The 16,097-nt window shown below is 43.3% G+C and overlaps 1 protein-coding gene and 1 long non-coding RNA gene across 4 annotated transcripts in view; both read left to right on the forward strand.

Annotated features, from left to right (window-relative positions):
• Positions 1–426: 426 nt before the first annotated feature.
• On the forward strand, positions 427–5,873 carry LOC111754129 (uncharacterized). Of its 3 annotated transcripts, XR_010042788.1 has the most exons (5): positions 427–849; positions 940–1,019; positions 1,148–1,250; positions 1,858–1,946; positions 5,314–5,873. It is a non-coding gene; the product is annotated as an uncharacterized LOC111754129 (long non-coding RNA). The 3 variants fall into 3 exon arrangements; XR_002788839.2 differs by having other exon boundaries at positions 432–849; positions 1,858–5,873; XR_002788838.2 differs by lacking the exon at positions 1,858–1,946 and having other exon boundaries at positions 440–849.
• A 3,254-nt stretch (positions 5,874–9,127) lies between these two features.
• Positions 9,128–16,097, forward strand: part of Znf684 (zinc finger protein 684) — a 79,424-nt gene continuing 72,454 nt past the window's right edge. Inside the window, exons 1-2 of the mRNA XM_063235164.1 lie at positions 9,128–9,176; positions 15,603–15,692. The gene's annotated coding sequence lies outside the window, so the exon portion shown is untranslated. The remainder of the gene's footprint in view (positions 9,177–15,602; positions 15,693–16,097) is intronic.

Genomic DNA, 16,097 nt, shown 5'->3' on the forward strand with positions numbered 1-16,097 from the left:
AGTTCCATTTTCCTGGAGTGAATGGTTGATCACTTCAGGGTCCTTCCTGCAAATGAAATCAGACACAAAGGAATGTGCTTTCACACCAGACCCCAGAGAAGTGTGCAGACTAGATTCTTGCACTTCTCAAGAGTTTCTCACAAACTGTATTTAAAGTATTTCCACATAATAAGCACTCAAGTCTTTTTATTTTTTCAATCATCCAATGAAAGAGTTGTACGGAAAAGCTGTGTTACTAAAGTGCTTGCCTAGTTTTCCCAGTTGTTCCAGCGGCTGGTTGGAGATAGGATGCGGGGAATAGGATAGGTTTTGGATTTTTGCTCACTCTTTTCTGTAGGAGTGCACTGGGTGATTCAGTCCTATGGCTCCTAGGTGCTGTTAATGTGATATTGGAGCTCTTACATTCATTTGCTGGGCTATGGTAACACAATAGTGCAGACAGGGGGCAGCACCAACAGAAACCATTCTTGAGGCTTTCTGGAGAATGGAAGTCCCAGATGGATGTGTCAGCAGACTGCGTTCCCCAAAGCCTCTGTCTGGCGATTACATCACTTTATACCACACACACTGGGCTCCAGTGTCTCTAGTCATGGGATTCAAGCTCCTCATTAGCATACCCTCACACTCTTAGGTTTGCCGGGAGTAAGCACTTCAACATAATGAATTGTATGGGGGCACAGTTTAAACCATAAAGCTCTTTTAGAGAACACCTGCCACATAGAAGTCTGATTGCCGGGTGGAGGAGTTTCCCTGGTGGATGAGAAATTAGAAAAAGGGAAGAAAAAGCCCTGCTCCCCACCTGCTGTTCCAGCCACCCCAGCCTAAGCAGCACATGAAGAATGAAGCAAGGTAAGCTCTTTCCCCCAGTGTCTACCCAAATGCCACAGTCATTGGTGGGGGTGGGTGGGTGACACTTGTTTTAAATCATTCCATTTTCAGTGGTTTGTTAACATAGCAAAAGACAGCACAGTACTACCAAAAAAAGAAGAAGCAGCAGCAGCATAATTTCCAACTTTTGGGTGAGTTACTCCAAATATTCATTATGTTATGGATTGAAAATCTTAATTATTGAAAGCATTTGAGGAATAACTTTATCACGTGCAAGACATCTGTGAGTTTGTTTACTTTCATTAACCTCTACCCGCAGTGCTATCTCCTGAGATTTGGCAGAGCAGGACAGCTGAAGAATAGCCCAGCTGAGCTGAGAACCGTGCTTCTGGGAGCCTCTCACATAAGCAGCTTTTACCCTGGTGGGTTAAACTCATGACACAGATTTTCAGGCTTTTGCAGGTCACCTGACATAAAATAATAACAGTAGCAGGGATCTGAACAGGAGAAGTCATCTATGCCAGATACTACAGGTTCAGAGCATCCAGCAGATGAGAAGAGCATCCAGCAGATGAGAATCACATACCAGTGATTCAATTGTTGGGGGCACCTTTATAATGTAGAAACACATTCATAAGATAGTAAACATAGATATTTCATGATCAGTTAGAGGCCTCTGACCAAGTTGCTGTTTTCCTGTTTCTGCTAAGTTCAATTGACCTTGACAGTGTCCACAGCCGAGATACAGATGAGCACTAAATCAGTAATTGTCTGTACTTTAAGGCACCCTGGGCTGATTCGTGCCCATTCAGCAAAGGCCCTGTCTCTGGAACATTTGTATATTATGGGAACGCCCTTAACTGCGCTCATTCTGTAAGAACCCTCTCCCCTGGTTCCTGGAATTGTTTCTGTTGTTTAAAGATTAGCCTGTCTGTCAATATGTGATTCAGTGTATGCAACCAATGTATGTAACCAATCATGTACTGTTTGGTCACTTGCTTCATACCTCTCACTTCTAATTCTGTGTAGACTAAACTTCTCCATTCAGCACGGTTGCTTGGGAGGAATTATCTATCTCTGCAACAGTCCACTGGTGTGAAATCCAGCAGTTCACTGGTGTAAGGTTAAATGCTGCCTTCTTGTATCCTTTTGGTTTGCTTTGATTTGGGAAATTTTCCAAACAAAATGAGGGGAGGGATGAAAAGCTCATTTATAGGAGTTATGCCTGTCTGCAACTGTGGGCATTAAGAGTGCAGCCTGTTTCCTGAGATGTGTTGTATGTCTTATGCACTCTGTGGAGAATGCTTGCCATCAGCTGAGTGTCCAGCGGTGACAGGAAAATGTTCTCAGGTGGCACAGTTCAAGTGGGCTGTGTGCTCTATTCAGTGGTCCACCGAGTGCTCTGCCACTCGTTCTGCACAGTACTCAGGCCCAGGGGAAGAGCAGGCCTGGGAGCCACCAGCTACTCCTTCAAGTTGTGCAGGGAGAGGCTGAAACTGGAAATGGATTACACTTTGGGGGCAAGGCAAGCCTCTTCCGAGAACACCAAGCCAAGAGGAAATCCAAGCAATGGCTGCTAGACAAAGGGGTGTCATGGGACATTAACAGGTCAAACGTATAAATAAGTGCACTGTGGTGGTGGATCAGTTCTTTTCTCCCATCCAGAGAGAGGGCTCCATCTGACTGTCTCTTACCTGTATTTCACCATCCTCCACCCAACCCCAGAACTTTGAGAGCTGTGCTAGACACAAGGAAGCAGTGCCCAGGACTAACATTTTCCCAAATGAGGAATTTTAACATTTTCATCTTTTAATCAGAGGGACTTAAAATGGGAAAACCCAAAACTTGCATTTGAAATTGATCAACTAAGTATTAAAGAAATTAAATTTCTAAATAGTGTGTTTGTTTAAAAGTTTGTAGCTTTTATACTCATGTAGTTTGTAAAACTTAAAACTACAGTAAGACTTTAGGAATTGCCCATAAAATTTCATGTGCTTCCCATGGTATAATTAACGAAAAGTTCATTGTGCATACATAAATTGAGTACTGTCTAGACATACATTTGAACCAATACTTATTTATGTTGCTGTTCTGGGCTATTTAATGGTGACAATTTCCGTGTGAAGGCCATGTCACATAAGGAAATGCAAAGTAAGTGTCTTGGGTACTTTTCTCTCATTGCTGGGACAAAATATCCAACACCCAAAACGAAGGAAGGAGAGGTTTGTTTAGTTTACTGTTTGTGGAGGTTTCAGCCCATAATCAGCTGGCTCCAAGGCTGGATGGCATGGCACCAGGGCAACACTTCCCGGCAGCAGCCAACAAAAGCAGCCAGAGCAACAGAGGAGGGGAGGAAGCCACTTTTCCTCCCCTATAGTGTGAGCAGGCTATGCCCCTTGTATCATTTGCAAGTCTTCCTCTGTACCGACTGAGGATGTCACAAAGTAATGACCCTGGCCAACTGCTGAGTCGCTTCATTAAATTTCTGACTATCTCAAATTGACACAATGAACAGCATCCTAGAGTGATAATGGCTTGTCCTGTACATCCCAGGATGTAGGACTACTAAGTCACTTGCTTAAGCTTCTGGACTTTTCAAGTTGATGCGGTGTATCAACCGTAACAGTAAGACATTGGATCAGGGCAGAGAAGCCATGGTTGGAAAGAGGGGCAATTCTGGGATCACCATATGCCGGTTCGGGTACATATTTGTGTCATCTGTTTAGAAATTGAGTTTCATTTGGGTCATGGGGCTGCAGCTTGCTGACATGTTGTAAGCACATATTCCATGTTGGGGTGGTGACCAATGAATGTGTAGGGATTGACCCTGTGGGCCTAGCGGCCAGGGATGAGAGAACTCTTACCCTTTCTATACCCAGTCACTGTGCCCCAAGCCTAGTATCCCCACAGATCCCAGTGGTGGTGTCCCTGTGCGCTGAAGGGAATGGCCATAGGCCTCCTCTGTGTCTGGGTGGGTATCATGTAGGTAACTACAAGAAAACAACTTTCAGGATACCCTTACAGTCCAAGATGGGCTGGTCCCTGGGTTGCCAGTCTCCACAGCATTGGCCATTTCTTGCTGAATGACACTGTTGTCAGACAGTTCCTTTATTTATGGCTCACTAATTAAGCATATGCCAAATCCTTGAGCAAAGAATTGAAGGAGACAAGCCAAAACAGGGCCGAAGTTTGTTTGAAAATTGAGAGGTGAAAGGGTGAGAGAGAAACTGGTTCTGCAGTTGGGCTAAACAAGAGGAGAGAGAAAAAATAAAAGCACACCCTAATCTACAAGACACACATTGGGCTACTGAGAAGAGTAAGAATAACAGGCCCTGCTTGGGTTTATTCAAAGTCAACATAATTGAAGATATGGGTGACTGCATATATGTTTAAGTGTAGAGGATTGATAACCATATTTCTAAGTTTTTGTTGGATAGTTGAACAGAACTGGTTGCAGTCTCACTGTTTGAATCCCCACTTTATATGCTCCACTTTAGTATCTTGTAAGAAGACAATCTGTAATCATCAACTAGTGATTTCTTACTGTTTATTTTTTCTTTGAAATTATGTATTATTTCTACCCGTTTTCTGTTTTTTTTAAGTCTTTCTGTAAATTCAGTTTTAAAAAGAAGACACTACCGTACCCAGTGCTGATCATGGAGTGTCATGATGTGAAACCCAGCAATACTATTATTCTTTGTTCAGAATGATTTTAAACCGCTTTAGTTTGTTTAATCTAAACATAAAGATATGGATAACTGCATGTATGTTTAAATGTATAGGATTGACAATCATGTTACTTAGTTTTTGTTGGACAGTTGATTAGAACTTTTTACAGTCTCTCTGTTTGAATTCCCACTTTACATGTTCCATTTTTGTACCTTGGAAACTATTTGTAAAACAACATCAACTAGTGATTTCTTACTGTTTTTTTTTTTCTCTGAACGTATGTACTATTTCTACTTATTTTCTGTTTTGTTTAATCTTTCTTTAAATAAAAATTAAAAAAAAAAGAATAGTAGGCCCTGGGTGGCATCCCTTTTATGTCATCTACATCTCTTGGGAGCCCCCAAATTTTGTATGTGGGATCCAGGGAGTTATTTGATGCTGTCCTGGGATCTTCTAAGTGACTGGTCCTCAGTATTTCTTAACCAGATTTGGCACATTTTAATCCCCTCTCAGTACCAGCAGCAGTGTGGGACAGGTGGACATGTGTGCTGCCCCCAGACCAGGACCTCTGATGGTGTCACTGAGCACGTTTCTGTTCTTGTGACTTTGCAGAAAGTAGGTGCCTGCTGCCCTGCTTGCCTGTGCTGCCTGGCCTGGCTCTCCCTCTCCACCTCTGCTCCATCCTTCCAGGGCTGCACCCTGTATACACTTTGCAGTGGAGCTTCCAGGTCAGAATCTAAGCTTAAAATCCCGAAGGGGAAAGCATCAGAATCTGAACCTTTGTCTCTTTCTTTCTTTCTTCTTTTTTTACCACAGAAATGAAGAGGAATTTCTAGTTATTGCTCCTTCATGGCTTGGTTGTTTCTCCCCTTGGGGGAGATTCCCAGAGGCTGGTCCATGCGTCATGACAGTGACATCGGTCCTTCCTGGTGGGCTACTCCCTTCTGGGTCCTGAGCAGAGTGCTGCTTCTGCCTGGCCTCAGAACTGATGAATTCGGGGAGGGCCCATCACTGGTCATCAGCCGGTGAGGAGTCATGGTGCAGGAGTCACCTGACTAGGACCATGGAACTAGTGTAGGACAGAGCTCTAATTTGAACTTAGACTTTTCAGTCCTGCTTTTATCTTACATGTTCAGAAATTTCACACCTGTCAGTTTTGTTTTTTAGCCAAATTTTTGCAAACTGGGTATTCTCATTAGGCATATGACACAAAATTGTACTCTTTTCCTGAAGTTACCAACAAGAATAAATGTTTTTTCTTATGTTTACAACTTAGATTAACTTTTTAAGGGAAAAAATGTTTTTGCCTCTTTGTGTATTACACTTTTAGTGTGTTCTCAAAACACAATAAAGAATGTCTGGGAAATAGAAACTAACCCTCGTATCTGCCTTCTTATTTACTCGGATATATTATAGTGAAGTTAATGCTTCCAGGAAGACCTCCCTTGATCATTTCTCTAGTTTCCAGGACAATTCATCACGTTACTCTTTCCTCCTTCAGAGCAGCTGGATAACCTGGTAATTGTGGCACACACCTTCAACACTGGCCTTTGTCCTATGATGCTGTTGGTGTCGTTGAGACCTGCAGTTGTGTTTGGAACACGGAATATGTGCTTACAGCTTGCAAGAGGAATTGCAAAAGTTTTCCCTCCGTAGGAAAGGTTGGTTCATGCCTGGAGTCCAGTGCCACTGCGTGTTGAGGTTTCTTTTGGATTCATGATCTTCCTGTTAGTATAGATTAGGGGAACTGCCCTTCCCAGCGTGTCTCTTCATGACAGTACTGAGTCCAACGTGTCCCAGAAATGACAAGTGTTCAGCCAGTTCACAGGGCACAGGCCAACAACAGGTCAAGTAACTCGCCTTTGGTTTACTTCTCCTGAGTGTTGACTTGGACTGGATGCGAACTCTCAGGCTTTGATGAAACTCAGTTCTCTCAGATCCTTCTGAGAGCAGACAGAGCTTTGGGTTGCACAGTCTCCCATCCTGTGATGTCTTTAAGCCTTTTCAGTGACACGTGGTGAGAGGTGTATGTGATCCATGGTTTAAGAAAACCACTTAGCAAACAAGCTCCTTGTCCTAGCAGATGGTGAAATAGCAGAGGACAAATATGGTGTCTTGATAGGCAATGTCATACAGGGGAGGCAGAGACCTAGCAGCACTGCAGGGAAGTGATTCAGTCAGCAGATTCTGATAATTTCACAGGGTAAAATTTGAGTGGTTTACATACGCCGCTGTGCCCTGCAATTGAATTATTGTTTCATATTGGTGTCTGTTCATGTACTGCTGCTTTAAATGTTAAAAGACATTGAAAGTCACTCGCTCCCTCTGATGTGTGAAAAAAGACATGCACATCTCTGTCACTTTGTAATTTGTGTTGCACCTCCGTGGCCCTCCAGGCTCCTAGTTTAGGTTTGTGCACGGGAGTTCTGTCTGGACATAGAACATGCAGGCTTTGTGCTGTGAGTGTGTGCAGAGCTGCCTCTGGCTCTCCCTGTGAACTGAGTGGACTAGGCGGGGGTGTGCCTTGGCTGCCTCTTTCCGCTCCTCACAGCATTCTGCATGTAGGCTTTCTTCTTTCACAAATGTGCGAAGCCTAAGAAAGGCCCAAGCCCTGCGCGAGCAGTGCTCCATGAAAGCCATCTTGGAGGAGCTGATGTCTTCCCCTCTGACCTGTGAGAAAGCAGAGGAGCCCAGCTACTGAGTGTGGCCTGTGAGCTGCACGTCAGAAAAGGATTTTGAGTTCTGGTCTCAAATTCTAAAACTTTTACACATCTGCTTCTTGAAGTGTGTATAAAGTGTATTATTCTCATACCAGGGGTTTATGAGCCTAGAGGCAGTGCTGAGGGTGTGTTATCATCAGTAAAAAAAATTTCTTTCTGAGACAGGGTTTCACTATGAGTTCAGGCTGGTCTTGAACTCACTCTGTAGCCCAGGTTAGCATCAAACTTGCAGCAATCCTCTTGCCTCAGCCTCAGGTGCTGGGATTACAAGCATGTGCCACCATACTGGGCATCAGTGATAACCTTTTTTTCCCCCTCTTCCCCAGTGATAACTTTTGATAAAGATCAGAAGGGTGTCAGTCTTCAGCTCTGGCATAAGCTGCTAGGAATACTGGAGATCTGTCTCCACCCCTGACCTGACAGCTGGGGAGGAACATATGCTTATGTGTCCCGTGTGTCCCTCCTCCTCAAGGACCAGTACGGGTCACAAGATGCCTTCTTGTTTCCTGTGACCTCCATGAATAAGATCCACCTTGAACATTTGACTTCCTCCCTTGGGGAAAAGGCTTTCTGTGGCCCTTTCTGTGATCAGAACTCAGTCTAGTGGATCTTTCTGTGATCTTACTGGGACTTTCTATTTACTTGACCTCTCACTGTGAAATTATTTCATCTCAATTTCTCTTAGGTCAAGTCACTTTATAACTTCTAACTCATTCTTATAACTTTCCAGTGTTAACATTGGCCATCTTTTTTCACTGAATGGAAAAAAGTTTAAAGGGGAGCTTTTGTATACAGGTAATAGGCTACTAGTTTAAAAAGCTGTATACTAAAATGACAAAGAATATTAACAAAAATTCCTGAAGAGATACTAAAATAGTATCATAAAATAGTATCTATGATGATATTATTTTTCATTTTTTTGCATATTCCCTTCTAGTTATTATCCATGAACATTTTTGTATGCTTCATTTTATAGGTGATACTGTATCAGAAAATGCCCCCCGGCCCGGCCATTATGCTTCAGTTCGTTAGTTGCCCTAGTGATAGAGGCTGTTCTAGTTCCAGCTGCTTGTGTCTCTGAGAAACGGTGGTCACTAGTGCTGCATAGCTGGTCAGTAGGGTGTACATTGTATAAACCAGTCCCCAATTGACAAGCCGTTCTCCCTCTGTATTTCCTGCTTATTTATCCCATGTAAGCCCTAGATCACCAGCAATCAGGGCCTGATGTTTGCGAATGATCCTGATCAGTGCCTATAGATGTAAATAAATCTGCCTCCAAATCCTGGACGTCATTTTGGTGTTTCTGCTTGCTGTGGCAGGTATATGGGTTTTTTCTTTTCTTTTCTTTTCTTTTTTTTTTTAGTATTAGGTGACTGAGCTTTATTTTTAGGGCATTTGACCAATGCTAAAAAACTTAAGATAAGCCAAATGTATTTTTCTTGCTCAAAGCAAGTATGTGTTAATGGGTTATTTAACACAAATTCTGCTGTTGGGGACTGGCATCAGGAACTGCCATGTGATTTCTAAGGTCTGTGTCTTTGCAACAGGACACAGTGGAGGAGGAGGACAGACAGGGCTCTGCCCTGCTTGAGGTCTATACAAGATCTCTAGATGTGTGAAGGGTATGGATCAGGTTAGGACACTTTCAGGATGGTAAAATCTCTGCCTGTATTGGTTCTGGCAAGCCAGACATAGCTCATCCTCTGCCCTGGGTACACTCCAGCCATGACCACTGTGACATGGAAATTTCTTCTTTTCTTTCCTTCTGCTTCTGCGCGCACAGCTCCCTTTGCTTGTCTGAGCTCTCCAGCTCTCTGTCTGCAACATCCTGCTCAGTCCTAAGGATGTAGCCGGGCGTGGTCTCCGATGTAATGCGCTTCCCGACTCCCCTCCTTTCCAGCCAGCCAGGAGCAAGGGTGTCTTGTGAGTCTTCTAGATCTGGCACACCACCAGCCCCAGGTACACTGGGCCCTCTCAGGCAGGACCTAGGGCTCCCTCGCCCCGTCTCACACACCGTGTCCGGGCACAGGCAGTGCCCACTGTCAGGTGGGATGCGCGATGCCCCATGCAGTAGCATTGTGCTATGGATGGCCTCTTCCTCTTTTCTCAGCTCTGGGCTTTGGTTTCTAACATTGCATTACTGACTCTAAAATAGGCATTTAGTTTACATATATATATTTCTATAATAGTCTTTCTAAAAATATTCTTCTGTTTGTGTCTTTCAAGGCAAGGTGAGTGTAAAGATCACCAGTGCATGGACATGACAGTGCTTGTTGAAATTTGACTGTGAGGCTGCCAAATGAGATGGCGATGAATTAGAAATTTCCTTCTAAACTTTAAGAGAAAATGTTAAAATAGATGAGTACAAGGGTATGACCTGAAGCTTTTGGCTTTAAATGACTTTTCTTAGTTATGTGGCATTAAAAATCTCTGCAGGAAAATCAATAAACCCAACCATATTTTGACAGTGATAAATCTTTATTTTTACTCAAAATTAGTTGCTCTGGTTTCTTATCTCTCTACACTGAAGTCACAGAAATTCTCTTTTCATTATTACATTATGTTTTCATTATACTGTTTTTCCCTTTGAAAATCTCTCTAAAAGCTGACGTTTTGGGCTTTCTGTTAAAGATGTGTTAGCTACACATGATGACAGTTGTTAAATTGAATACAGCCTTTTATATTTCAAAATCTAAACTACTTATTTCCTCTGGACCAAAAATAACTGTGTTTAAAAAGAAAAAAAAAATACAAGGGCTAATGGCATAATATGCTGAGTGTTTTGCTCACTAGGAAGACTCTGCTGAGTAGACAGCAGCCTGCATGTGACCCAGCAGAGACCTCTGTTGATCAGGATGTCACAGGGGTTCACAGAAGTTTGTGTAGTGGATTTTGCTTCTGAATTGCACTGGATGATCCCACTTTATCCAGCAAAACGTTTGCAGCCCACTTAACTTTTCTTTGATGTGTGAGGCTTTCTTTATTGAGCTTAATATAAAAGAGGTAGAAAACTGAGACCCCAAAGCACCCTTTAAACATTCCTGTCAAACATTTTACTCCTATAAATAAGATGTAAGAAGTAAAAGTTGGCTCATTTGTATTCTGCAGGGGAGCTTCTCATGCCCTGCACTATGCCTCTGGCCATGCCCGGAGTCTCTGGATTTAGATAGTGCGGCCACAAAATAAACGTGTTTGCTGGGTCCATCTGTGGAATATATAATTTGGAAGCATCACTGTTAACTGCCAGATTATATTTTTAAGCTTTTAAACTAGTAGTTTCTTGTAATATACTGAGCTATTGAAAATGAGATTAAATCAGGGTCTCAGCTGCCTTGGAGAATGGGGCCGGAAGGAGGTAGGAGGCATCAAAGGTGATCTATCATTCTCCAGGACTGTTCAGTTAGACAGGTGCCTTTTTTAAAAAATCAGAACAACAACAGTAATTGACCATTTCAGCCTTCTGATCCTGGTCCCCGTTTCATCCCCTGATGTAATTTATTGAGTATCAAGAGTTTTGATTGTGCAGCAGATTTATGTGGGACTTTTGCCAGTGGTCTCACTCTAAAGTCAAATATCCATCTTCGTTTCTTTTCTGTCTTCTTTCTCTAACTCCATCCTCCTCCCTCTCCTTTTCTTTCTTCTCTACTTCTCCTTATAGGGAATCCACTCTAACACTGGGGGCAGCAGGAGAGATTTCCCCAAAACACTTTGCATACCAGCCTGGACTGAGACCTGGTCAGCAGGAAGGAAGCAGCCTGGGAAAGCCCTTGTTTTAGTTGGGTTGGAGGCCCTGCAGGACCATGGTGGATGGACACAGTGGGGGCAGTGGGGTGGTTTTGGACAGGGCCAGGCTGGGGAGGGTTGAGGAGGTGTGGGAGCCGGATATCTGCAGCCAGTGATGAGACCTGAAGTGGGAGTGTTATGGGAATCAAGAATTGCAAATCTCAGGTGGCATGAGATACTGAGTGGGCACCGGATGAGGTAGAGAAAAACAAGTTCTTTATTAAGTCCTCTCTGACCCAGAAGAGATAAGTTGTCCAAATTCTGGGCCCTGAGCAATGGGGTCGGGAGTTTTATATCTCTGATTTAATTGAGGAGGGCAAAAGAGGGAGCTAAGTGGAATTTTGCAGAAGCACTTTACAGAGGCAAAAGTTAAGCAGGTGCTGTTATCCTCTGAGGTTTGAAAAGGTACACAAGTTGTTAGATTTTGCTTTAGGGGAAGTTTTAGGTACTGGGGAGAAGTTTAAGGAACATTTTTTGGTTAACAGACAAACACAGAACATTTCCTGTTGCACTTGGGGCAGGAGGCAGAAACTTGTAGAAGCAGAGATCTGGGGGCTTTAGGTTTCCTCTTTAGGAGGCTCTGCCAATAGTCTGTGCAGCCAATCTGAGCGGGGTGGCGTGGTGGTCAGCTGGGTTGGGTTGCATTTCAATGGGAGGATCCCATCACAAGCATAAATGAACACTTCCCCTGGACTTGGCTTTCTCAAGGGTTCAAAAAACTCCTCTACACTCTGGAGAGGTGTTAGCTACTGATCTCAAAGCTTTCATCACACCAGGGGACAACTATACCTTGCTACAACATGTAAATGACTTCTTTTTGGCAGTCCCAACCTGAGAGGACTATTATCAGGGAATAAAGACCTCCTACATTTACTCCAGAGATAAAGATATAAGTTATCCAAGGAACAAAGCACACATTTTCTGACAGGAGGTCAGATACCTTCACAAGGACACAGGACGAACGTCAGCTGGGCATAGAGTGGAAGCAAGCTATCTGTGCTCTCCCAATCCCAACTATTCAATACCAAGTAAGACAGTTTCTGGGGGCAGCAGGATTTTGTTGCATCTAGATCCCACAGTCTCATTATTGGCCTAACCACGTTATGGAGCCATGAAGCAGGGGAGAAAAGGAACCTTCCTCTAGGAATCTGATCAAGAGAGAATAAACAGATCAAAGGGTACATGACTCAGGCCCCAGCCTTAGGACTGTCAGACATAAATTAACCCTTCTTCCTATATGTTCATGAATGAAAGAGAATGGCCATAGGAGTCTCAATCCAGGTCAGTGGATCCTGGCATTGCTGGTAGCATACTTGCTGAAGCAGTTGGACTCTGTAGCCCCAGGAAGATCACTATGCATCAAGGCACTTGCCATCACTGCCCTACTGATGCAGGAAGCTGACAAGTTGACTTTGGATACCGCATTCAATTATAACCTTAATGGACCAGAGTGGGCACCACTGGCTATCCATCCTGAGGATGACCCAGTATAAAAGACTTTATGTGAAAATCCTCACATAACTCTAGAGATAGTAAACACTGTTAACTTGGCCACTTTGCTTTGAGTCAAACTGGAACACACCCCCCGCCCAACCATAACTGTGAAAATTGTGGATGAGGTATTCTTAAGCCATGGAGATCTCTCACACTAACCTCTGCAAGATTCAGATGTTGAGTGTTTCAAAGATGGGAGCAGTTTTGAATTGGAAGGGGCCCAATGAGCAGGATATACAGTGGTGACACTGGACTCTGTGGTAGAGGCCCAGCCTTTGCCTACCAGAACCTCTGCTCAGAGGGCTGAGCTAATAGCCCTGACAAGGGCAATGTTTCCAGCTAAGGACAAAACAGTTAACTACTATAGTGATTCCAAATATATCTTTACCATGCTACTTGTTCTTGGAGCTATGTACAGGGAGAGAGGCTCCTGACTCCTTGGGGGAAATAAAATACAAAGAAAAAATTTTACAGTTCCTAGATGCTATATGGGCACCAAGGAAAGTGGCCGTTACACACTGCAGGGGACATCAATGAACCGATCTGATAGAGGCCAAAGGAAATCCAAAAGCAGCGAAGCAAAAGAGGCTGTTTTGGCAGCCTCACAACCCCACTGCTGTTTTTGAACAGCACCTAGCCTGTGTGCAGAACAACTCAACACAAGGGCCAGTGGGGTCCTCTGGGTATCCAACATGTGATACTACTCCGTGTGAAAACTTGCTTGTGAACTTCACTGAATTACCCTGAGTGGGGGCTACTGATGTATGCTAGTGCTAGTCTGCACCTTCTCAGGAGGGGTACAAGTCTTCCCCACTTGGACAGAGAAAGCACTGGAAGTAACAAAACTGCTGTTCAAAGATGTCATCCCAAGGTTTGGACTGCTCCTAACTTTGGGATCAGACAATGGGCCAGCATTCACAGTTTAGTTCATGAGTTCATACAATATTAAAAATAAAATGAAAATTACATAGAGCCTACTAGCCTGAAAGCTCTGAGAAAGTAAAGTACATGAACTGGATGCTCAAAGTATTGCTGAAAAAGTATTGTCAAAAAACACACTTGAGACGGGCCTATTGCCTTCTTCCATGTCCAGTGTACTCCCACCAAATAAATAGGGTAGTTCCCTTAGGAAATCTTGTTCAGCTGGCCAGTCTCAATCATAAGTCAAATTAAGGGTGATCTCTGTAAACTAGAGAAATCAATTCTAATGAGACAGATGCAGGCTCTGGGAATTGCTATGCAAGAAATCCATGGCTGAGTGCTGGAGAATATGCCTGCAAGTATAGCAGACTTAATTCACTCAATTCAGAAACTCTGTTTGGGTCAAAAGGTAGAATTCTACTGCCCTAGGACCTATATAGGATGGGCCCCACACTGTTATCTTGTCTACCCCACTACTATTAAGGGGCTGTGCCTTGGATCTATCACAGCCTGATGAAGTCATCAGTCCAAGACAAGTGGTCCAGCCAACAGGATCCAACCAACCAAACTGATTGATCCTGTGGTATGATCAAGCCATTGCCACTGACAACAGTTGTGGTCTAGTCACACTGAAAGCTGACTGGTCTATGTATGGCAGAAGCTTGATGATCATCTTGGGGTTACAACACCACATAAGTCTCTTTTCCTTTATACTTTTTGCTTCCATCTAGGAGAAAATCCTTGGAGAAATGCTCCTGATACATTTACATCATGTGGTCAGGAAGCATTGGAACAAGAACCTTGCTATATCAGACCTATTATGAGTGTGTAGGAATGTACAGGGGAATTTGCACTCACAATCAGGTAACCACCTCAGCCTAGGAGATAACCAACTCTATGTCTGTTATGATCTAAAATCCCCCAAACACCTGACATCTTATGAAGCCTGGTTGGAAGTTTATGCTGGAAAAAAAAAGACAGGAAAAGGTAGCCTTTTAAACAGAACTAAGATCCCTTCAAAACATACAGGAAAGTGTGGGGGAATATCACTCTCCCATTTATATGCATCATCAGGTTATAACTGGTACTAGAGTTCATTACCAATGATATTGCAAAGACCTTAAATTTACTGGCACAACAGACCTTTAAAATGAAAAAGGCTGTTTGCCAAAGTAGACTGGCCTTAGACTACCTCTTAGCCCAGGAGGGAGGAATATGTGGGAAATTCAATCTATCCAGTTGTTATCTGAAAATTGATGACAATAGTAAGGTAATTGAAGAGGCATCACTGCCAGGATCCAAAAATTGGGTCATGTCCCCGTCCAAAAGTGCCAAAGATGGTCTTCAGATACTTTGTGGGAAGGCTGGCTCTCAACTTTTAGAGAGCTCAAAACTCTGATAGGGATAGTCCTAGCAATCTTGGAAGTCTGTCTCATCCTTCCTTGTCTCCTACCAATACTTGTCAAAAACATTGAAATAGCTATAGAAACTCTAGTGGACAGACACACCACCGCCCAGTTGATAACCCTAGCTAGATACCAACCCTTGCCTGATGGAAAACTGCCCTGGTGAGACAAAATGGAATGCTGAGGATGATGCTATTGAAGTCTACTTAATAGAGCATCAAAGGGGAGAATAAGGCAGAACTCAGAGAGAAACAGCCTTTCTCTTCCTCTGTAAAATCTCCCCAGCTCAGGTGAGCAACTCCTCACGCAACCCTCCCTCAGAACTGTACACTTGCACTTTCTTACTTTGGTCCTGTGCTTTTCTCACTGAAAAGGGAGACATAGGCGGTTCTGTCATGGGACTGTCCTGCCTTAGAGGGCAATACTAGGTACCAACACTGGTAAAACTAACAAATAGGGCTATAAACAAGCTTCACAGAGTCCTAACATCCTGAGAGGTACAAGATGTGTTTTGTTTCAAAACTGAGATAAGGTTAGCTACGGGGATGACTAATTTCCTTCATTTCACTTCTGTATCTCCACTTGCTAGATATCACAAATTATACAAAAGGGGATCTCTCCTCAGTTCAAGGTCCAGCCTAATTTTGAGCATTTCTAGTGGCTGGGATGGTATACCATTAAAGTCCTCCTGAAAAATCTGTCCTGGTCTCTCCAGTTTTTTGGAAATTCCACAAAACTTCTATACTGACTAATTATCCGTTCCAAAACTCTCCCACCACAGGTACCCAAGCACAAGAAAGTCTTCTGGTACCATATATCCTTAGATCAGCCAGGCTGAATTCGTTCGTTAGTGAGAACAGAAGAGAAAAGGGTGAGTAGTGGATATGTGTATCTAGTATTGGAGTTAGTACTTGTCTTTGTAGGGCCACTTTATGATGGGGAAAGTGGAAAAGCATTTGATGATCCAGCACATCAATTAGTTAGGTAATCAGGAGGCAACACAGCACCCATTACCATTCATCAGCACAATGATCTTTTGCAAATACTACATTAGTTTGACCAGCAATAACAGCAAGCCCCCCACCAGGCTGAAACAATGAGGTTCTGTCCAAAGTTAATTTTCTCTTCTATTTTTCCTCTAGCCTTCAAACTGCAGTGTTTGTTTTGTCAGGTCAGACACAGGGATCAGAGAAATTTTCCTGGGATAGGAGATAGTAAAAGGCCAAGTTCTATAATGTCAGAGCTGGAAAGGGCTTTGTAGATCACTTTCACGTTC

This window comes from Cavia porcellus, unplaced genomic scaffold (genome assembly GCF_034190915.1).
Source record: "Cavia porcellus strain 051 isolate PalLab524CR breed Dunkin Hartley unplaced genomic scaffold, mCavPor4.1 scaffold_25, whole genome shotgun sequence".
Taxonomy (NCBI): Eukaryota; Metazoa; Chordata; class Mammalia; order Rodentia; family Caviidae; genus Cavia; species Cavia porcellus.